Raw genomic sequence first — 8,667 nt, 5'->3', positions numbered from 1 at the left:
ATCCCAGCCTGCAGACTTTGAAATGAAAACACGCTGAGGCGGGGTAGGTGGGAGGCCCAGCGGCAGCGGGGGGTGTTGTCGGTGACCGAGGGAGCTCTGGTGAATATCAGGTTCCGATTAGTGACAACTCAGAAGTCACGCAGGCGGCTGGGGGAGGGAAGTTTGCCAAGGTCTCTGAACTCCACGGAAGAGAGAGCAGCTTCCCTGGGCGCCGGTCGGAGCTGGGCGTACCCAGAGAGACCTCTGTCCCGGCCCGAGCGCTCACACCCTGCCCAGAGATTGAGTTTGTCAGCGATCATAAAATGGGAATTGATTATTCCAGCCACCATTGATTAGGGAAGAATGCTTACTGCAGCAGCAGGGGAAAGGTTAAGAGGAAATTGACCTTCTTCTTAGGTGACATAAAGTCATTAGGTAAATGAGATATTCACACAGGAGTTTTAAAAGGTCATGCTCAATTTTTATTTGTAGCTGAAGAATCAACCTGGCGCGCGGCTTAGGGCAGGGACCCCGGTCTTCTGGACGAGTGGACCCACAGAAAGAGAACTCTCGCAGAGCTGGGCAGGGGCGCGGGTGGGGAGTGGGTTATTGTGTTGGAAGGATCCCGTTGGAATTGGCGGAGGTCTGGGGACGCGCTAGCTTTGTACCTCCTGCCTGACCTGTGTGTGCCGTTTCTGTGAATGTGTGTGCATGCCTGCGTCCCCGTGGAGGTCTGTGCTTCGCGCCGGGCTCTCCTCGGTCGCTTTCGCGGGCCAGCGAAGGGATGTCGGGCAAAGACCAAAGACGGACAATTAAAAACCTTTACCCTACCAGAGCCGGCCACGTCTCACCCACAGGGAAAGAGAGTGCGCGTGTGTGTGTGTTTAAGGAGAGAGAGAGATGTATTTATGCACATATTTATCCCTCTAATTATAGGAATTAATCCTCTTACTTATGACTAAAAGGTAACTTCGAAGGACGTCCCTTTGATGTGGAAAAGCATCATTTGTGACTCACATTCAGACTGATTAAGGAATAATTGTTGTTAAACGCTTTACAAGAGGAGAGTGTTTAATTGAGGGGCATTCGTAATTTTACGGCTTAGCACAAAATTAAACGTAATTAAAAACTCAGAAATTCCAACTGATTTTCCAATTATTTTTATTGTTTAAGCTAATTGTTACACAAGGGTATCACTTCTCCCCGAAGGCATTAAAGAAAAAAAGGCAACAGTACCTTTCCCAAATTTTCGCCCAGAGGACTGGGAGCTTTGTCCAGGTACAGGCCAGGTGAAGGACCTTCCTCCTTTCCCTCCTCCCTCGGTCTGCGCCTCACGCTCCTCCCTCCCCCACCATAATTAAGCGTTTCAGCCGCTCTCCTTTCTCTGAGTTCCTGCAACACCTTGGGATGTGAGAAAGTGATGGCAGTTCTCTTCTGCAGATCATTACAGCAAAACTGGAAGTATCTGTAGAAGGCTGATGAATTTCTTGAAGTAACACTTGTCATACATGGCGGAGAGATTAAAAAAACCTAAGTAAACACAATTCTCTGGGGGCGATCCCTCGATGCCTCTGCCTTCGAGTGTGTGGCAGGAGGGAGGTAATACGCAAACACGGACTGGGAGATGTTTATAAACGCGCACATGAAGACACACAGATGTATACAGCAAACTTTCTTTTGCCCTTTTTTTTTTTTAAGTTTGTTTTGAAGAAAAGATGAGTAAGAAAAGCTTCTCAGGTGGATTCTGGATCCCCCCCCCCCCCCCGCCAATGTTGGGATTGAGGGCTCAAGGCCAAGCTATTTTAGTATGAGTTGCTTCTCTTAATGTCCATACAGATTTATTTAAATACAACATAAGGTTTATAAAAAGTGCTTCAGTGTTATGGAAATGAAAATGCATCCTTACAGCTCATCCAGAAATGGCCCTGTCTTTCCTATCAGACTTGGAGGGAATCCTAGAAAATAAAAAATAAAATAGCATAAAATTAGGGAAAACGTGAATTTATAAATTCCCCCTAGTTTAGAATGAGTGTGGAGCAATGGAATGTTTCCGTTTCAAATGGAATGTTTAATTTCTCTATGATTTTTAGACTAGAGACTTCCGTGGTTCACGCTTTCTATCTGGCTTTCCCATCCACCACCACCACCTCCACCCCACCCCCCATAAAATAAATGATTGCCTCTGATCTGACGTGCCAGGTGAAAATGGGTAGAATTAAAACTGTCAATTCTCTCTCCAACTTGTGTCTTTTGATTGAGTTCAAAAGCTTTTAAAGGTAAAACGTGCCGATCATTTATATGTATTATTTCTTTCTCTCCTATCACAGCTTCTAAGTAAAAGAAAGAAAACGTATTTATATTTTCAAATTCATTTTTCCTGGAAGATTTCAGTCTTCCAGGTAATTTGATGATGGACTCTGACACGTGGGAGAACGCCTGCCCGGCTTCAGCCCGGTTTACACGAGAGCGTTAAGGAGGTGCATTGAAGTCCAGTTTTTCCATTTTTCTACCTAACTGGTTTATTTGGAGCTGAGATGTGGGTATTTAAAACTGAAGCTTTCCAAATACTACAATACTATTTTGGAGAAAAGGCTAAAGTAGGCAGAGTTGGGAAGAAAAGGAGGAAGGCTCCCTTTGAAAGTTAGAAATGGTGAAAAAGACATGTAATCCGATGTGGAAAATTGAGTAAAAGAGGCAGTGCACACTTTAGCTTAGGCAAAGATTGCTGAGTCCTTTGAAGAAACTGACACGGATTTTCCAGAGATGGGAGGAAAGAGAGAGATGGGGTGGGGGTGGGGGAATCCTAGGGTGGGCATTTTATGTAAATGAGTAAATTGGAAATGTAGTACAAATCCAGTATAGTAAAACTGACAGTTCTGACAGTATTGACAACATAAATATATGTTTGAACACTGCACTTTCAGACACTTAACCGATGAAGCAATAAAAAAAATTCGACTACAATATTTCAAATAATCGACATTGATGTTTTGATACATCATTTTTATACTCCCAATCGATCTATCACTCTGGGGCTGGTCAATTTTAAGTAAAAATGGGCTGCAATTATTTGCACCTTGGCTAATGATGACCTAATAACAGTCCTCAATTAATTACACCCATACTGTTCTTTCTTCCTTTGGTGTTGGGGGGTTGGGGAGGAGGAAGTTATTGAGGAACAAAACCTATGATTGTGTCACCCCCCCTCTTTCTATTCCATTTTTGAGATTATGGGGAGGAAGTCGAATTTCTGAATTAGGAAGGCGTCTTTGGTGATCACAGACGCTGCAAGCTGAGGTCGCCTCATCTCAGTAGCCACCAGGTCTGTATTGTAATAGGGTTCTCACTTTTACTTTGCCAGGTCAAAACTAAATTTCGGAAAACAGAAAATGCAATCAGAAAGTTGAGTGACTCTAAATCTCCCCCAGGCCCCATATTCTTTCTTCTGTTTCAAGGAGTAGATGGAAGAGATTTGCTCAAAGGGAGAACTGAAGATTTTTCTAAGGCTCAGATTGCGGTGTATTTCTGGGGGGTTGGAGAGAGAGTTAAGAATTTTAAGAGAGTATCTAAAGCACCCAGTTGAAGTTGACTCTCTGCTTCCTCCCCAGTTGCCTAGGACTGCTCTCCACACCCTGCTGAGGGTTTATAGGCTACTGTTTAAAAGCAAACAAACAACAAAAAGCCACAGTAAGGGAGAAGACAAATCTCGTACAGAAACGTTGGTGACTACTGCATCCTCAAGCCTGCCTTCCCGCAGTTTCTAAGTGTTAGCTTTCTCCTCTCTGCCCGGTGGGCTCTTCAGTGCATTCGCTCACTCCCACTTTTCTTTCCCACTCTTCTCCAAATTTGGTGTGGTAGTGGGGGCTGAGGGGAGGATAAAGCTAGCTCATTTTGAAAAAGAAATCCTAGACAGGCCCAGGATATGACCTGGAGCAGGGCATTGTGATGTAGGATCCCGCAGGCAAGAGACGGTGTTGGGGTTGGGGGTGGAGAGCAGGCGCCCAGTTCTCTCCCAAAGGCCAGGCGCCAGCTGCTGCTCCCACCCCGTGAAGCTCCGACCCTTTCTTAAACTTGCACTGAGCCTCGGGCTCCTGACCTAAAACTTAGCTGGTCTCCACTAGTCGGGATTCCAGTGTCTGATTTCTTTCCTCCAAACTTCGCAAATGCAGTTTTAATCCCTTCCAAACCACCGCCAGCTGAGATGCTGGCACTTTAGCAACATGTTAAACAACATTAAGATGCTAATCAAAGACATAGGTGGCGAGTGACCCACGTTGGTTGAAGGTGGGAGCCCTCGAAGTTCTCCTTCACCAGAGCATCACCTAGTTCCCAGGGTATCAGTCTCTGACTGAGTCGTTCCAAAGCCATCTGTGCTGGGAGTTGGAGTGGGAGCTAGAAGAGGGGCAGCAGGAGGAAAGAAGAGGGACGGGATCAAGATAGCAGACAGAAGAAACTAGAGAAAGAGGAGAGAGGAAGGAAGGGAGGAAGGAAGGGAGTGCGGGAAGGAGCCAGCGACTGTGAGAGCAAGCGCACGTCGCGTTTGGAGCCCCGCCAGATAGCGCTAGAGGGCTATTTATTGAAATACTTTTCCTCCTGCAAGATAGTGAAACAGCTAAAATTGGGAGAAATAAGACGTAAGAGAGAGTAAAAGGAAAGAAAGTACAATGATTCTACCGCATCTTAGTTAAGAGAATAAATTGTGGGGTGCTTTCATGTTATTAATGGGGGCGGGAGTGGGGAGAAATACATGGTAGAAAACCTAAGTAAAGAAAGGACCAAAAAATAAACAAACAAACAAACAAAGGCCCCCTTCTATCTCTTGAACCCACCTAGGAAGAGAGTGAGCAAAGTTAACAGGTAAGAAAGGAAGTGTAATTCTTCCTACTCCAACTTTCAGAGCTGCTGGTACATGGCTAGGAAGGTCAAGAACAGTTCACAAGGATGAGCTGAGGTTTATAGAGAAGAGATATTTTTAAAGTAATAGATGGCTGCAAGGGAATGGGGAAGGGAGAAGCAAACACATTATTGGAACCGCCAAATAAAATATATATCAAAAATTCCAACTGTCAGCCAGCAGGTCTGGAGCAGAAGAGAGTCCCTCTGCCTTTGTCCCAGGGATGCTGGGCTCAAGGCTCTTTCCGAAGGGCTGCAGTCAAACTCCTTGAATAACAATTTATACATACTCTGGGAAACTTGGAGAAAAGAGCTAGACTACAAAAATTCACTGTTGCATTCAGAACCCAAAGTACAGTGAAACAGATGGAGAGAGAAGAGTATAGTGGCAGGGGTGGGGCCCAAAGAAAGGCAGGAAGAATAAAACATTCTGATCCTCTTTACTTGCTCAGGTCAAGAATGCAAGAAAGAAAACTTCTTTCAAATAATACTTCAAAGTATTGATTTGGTTTTATTCTATAAACTCTAGCATCTCACACATCTAGCTTCTCATTTAAAATTGCACTTTCCTTTTACCTGAAACATTTTTTAAATCAGGGTAATAATATCTTTCAAACCAGCAACAGAACCTCCATAAATAAAAACTAACCTTACGGGGGGGGGGGGGGGAATCTGCTTAACCCAAAATACTCCAATTCAAAACATTAACTAAAGTTACAAATAAGATTAAGGTTGGATTTATTTGCTCCTCTAGCAAGCCGTCAATTATTCTAACTATTGTAAGAAGACAAAAAGGATTTAAACCCGGCGATTTTAATACACAGATTAACACTTCAGACCTCACAGTTCTGAGGAATTTGGAGTTATCTGTGCTGAGGACCTATAACTTTCCAGGAAAAAAAAAAAAAGATAGGCACACAGGCTTTTTTAAGGAAGGTGGGCAAATTTACCTAAAATAGAGCCTCGGTTCTTAAATGCTCATTTCAAATTAAGTACTCTCCATAAAGCCAATGCACTTTAAATTGGGTGACTGTAGTGGGATTCATTAATTCTTTTTAAATTTTCAATGTAACCTATAATAGCATTCCATGTTGAAACAAAAAAGAAAAGGAAAAATAGAAAAGGAGCAGTTCTTAGAAGTCTTAGGGATGCTTCAATAAGAAAGAAGTGATTAAAAACAGACTAGACTCTTAAATTTGAGAGGCCCCATCCCCCCCTCCTATTCACCCTACCCGATCAGGTCCCCTCCCTTTCACCTCTTTTTTTAAAATGCAGTGCCCCACCCCCACTCCAGAGCTAAGTAGCAGATTTGGGATTCTGAAGAAATAGGTTTCAGCATCCATATTTGTTCTGGGGCACTTGTAAAATGCGATTTGTAGAGGGTCTTTAGCCTTCTGATTGTCTTTGAATTGTTTTTACTGAAACAGATCTTTTGCAGTTAATGAGTCCCCACGCAGCTGGACAGCTCCTCTCGGACACTGAGAACTCTAACCCCAAAATGACCCCAATTTGACACCGCAAGATGAAATTTTACCGCCTGTTAAAACCATTTCCAGCCTGGGCAAAAGGAGCTGACTGTTGACGGAGGTGTGTGCCGCCTCCTGCAACCCCCATCTCTGTGCCTGTCTCCTGGGCCTGCCCCACCTACTTTTCCTTCACCCCAAACGTGGAAGAACAGATGAGCCTCACAGCCTGGATGGGGGTGCAGAGGCTGAGCCTGGAGCATCAGGAACGTAATATCAGGCTAGAAATCAGAAAGTGTGTTTCCCCCACTGCTCTGGAATTGAGTCTTATTGGACTGGCAAAATTGGAGAAGGTAGGGGGAGATCAGGAAGTTCATAAATGTTTTTCAGCTCTGTTAATAAAACATCAGCAAGCTGGTGATTAAAAGTAATAATCTTTGAATTCATCAGATTGGCCAAGAACCGAAACCCTGATACACCTCCAACTTGATCTTGTGTGTAATCTATTGCACTGGGACGCTATTTTATGCATACAGTTCCATAAATGACATGCAACTAGGTAAGTGAAATCTCTTTAGTCGTGTGAAATTTGGGGTTCTCCCCTTAGGCAATTGGTGAATTTTTAAATGATGCAGATTTTCCTCCATTAGGGCTTCATTTTTAACACTCTCACACTTCTTAACAGAAGTCTTTGGAGTTAAAGATGATGCGGTGTTTGTTTTTTTTTTTTTTTTCTTTGAGTCTATCATAAAATGTCCTAATTCTCTCTCCCTCTTACATCAACCAGATTGTCCCTGTATTTTGCTTTAATGTATTCAGTATAATACAAAAGAAATTACAGAATATTAGAAAGTAAGGAAGAAAGGAGTTCAGATTAAAATGATTTCTCATCGCGGAAAAGATTAAAACACATGAAAATCAAGTTTAAGCTTTTTTTTTCCCCTTTGGTAAAACCCAAGATTATCATGGAATTATCAACCCATCATTAGTTTAACAACTGTTTGAAAATACAGAAATCATCAATCGCTTTGAATTGTTTTTACTCGGATACACTGCCACGTAAGAAATTTATGTATTTTTTTTTAATCATGAAGTTTTTCTAAATAAAGGCTGTGGGGGATGCTAACTCACTTCACAGAACCACTATGAAAAAAAGCGATGGTAAAAGCAGCAGAAGGTAGCAACGCTGAATGTTTAAACTCTGCAATGTAGAGGTTTGTTTCCAAGTTGATCTTCTACAAAAGGAGCATTTATCAAAGAAATTGAGTTTCTTTTTAAAAAGAGAAGTAATTGGCACTCACTATACAGGCTATTTAAAACAACAATAACCCTTTTGGCGACAATACATACGCAATATTGAAAATATGAACAAGTGTTAGAATAAAAACCAAAAATCACTATAAACTTCTCAGCTAGCGGCGCTGCACGGGGAACTCGGATCCAGCAATTTCAAGATCTCTAGTAGAAAACGCTCCGCAGGCGAGACCAGATTGTTATTTTTCTCTCATCCTTCCCACCCCGGCTAAACTGAATTCACGTAATTGCGCTTGAAACAAAATTCTGCAAGACAACTTTTTTCTTTTGTGTCTTCTTTCCTTTTCTACTCACCTTTTTTTATACGTCGACGAGCAACTCAGCAACAAATAGGGAGGATGCTTTTAATCTTGGAGTTCTTCTAGGGAAAAAAAATCTGAGGATGGAGACGGACCCTCCCCACAACCTGTAGGTTTCATACCCATTGGATCACACAGGCTTGAAGCCCGGCGTAAAAGTGCTGGCAGTCTGGTCTAGACTCTCCTCTCCGAAGCTCCGAGTGCCCGGCCGCCCCTGCTCTGGTCAACTGGGCAAATACCTCGCACTCCGCAGCCCCGCTCCCTGGCGTCGCACTACCCTCGCCTCTGCCAGCCCCTCCGCGCTATCTTTATATGTGAGGGCCGATTTCCCGCAGACATCATTGTTATGATGGCTCATTTAATCAAACTGTTTAATTGCTCTGGTAATCACTATCATCATCACAGGTGCTCAATCATTCATTATTTTTGGAGGGCTTTACTGACCTCCGGAGCTCATTCCCCACTCCTATTAAAACGGGGCCAAATTTCTCAGACTTAGCTTGGTGTCTCAGCAGGCTGCGATGTAAGCTCAGTTGAGTGTTGCCTGAAAGCTTACAGTGAAGCAGAGAAGATGGAAAGCGCTCCCCCCCCCCCGCACGCCCCAAGCTCATCTGCGCCCCCCCCTCACACACACACACACACACACACACACACACACACACACACACACCTTTTATTTTCCCTGTGCTTCCCATCCCCCGGGAAGTCGGGTCAAAGTC

Source organism: Lutra lutra, chromosome 7, assembly GCF_902655055.1.
Source record: "Lutra lutra chromosome 7, mLutLut1.2, whole genome shotgun sequence".
Taxonomy (NCBI): domain Eukaryota; kingdom Metazoa; phylum Chordata; class Mammalia; order Carnivora; family Mustelidae; genus Lutra; species Lutra lutra.
Note: the sequence above shows the minus strand (reverse complement) of the source record.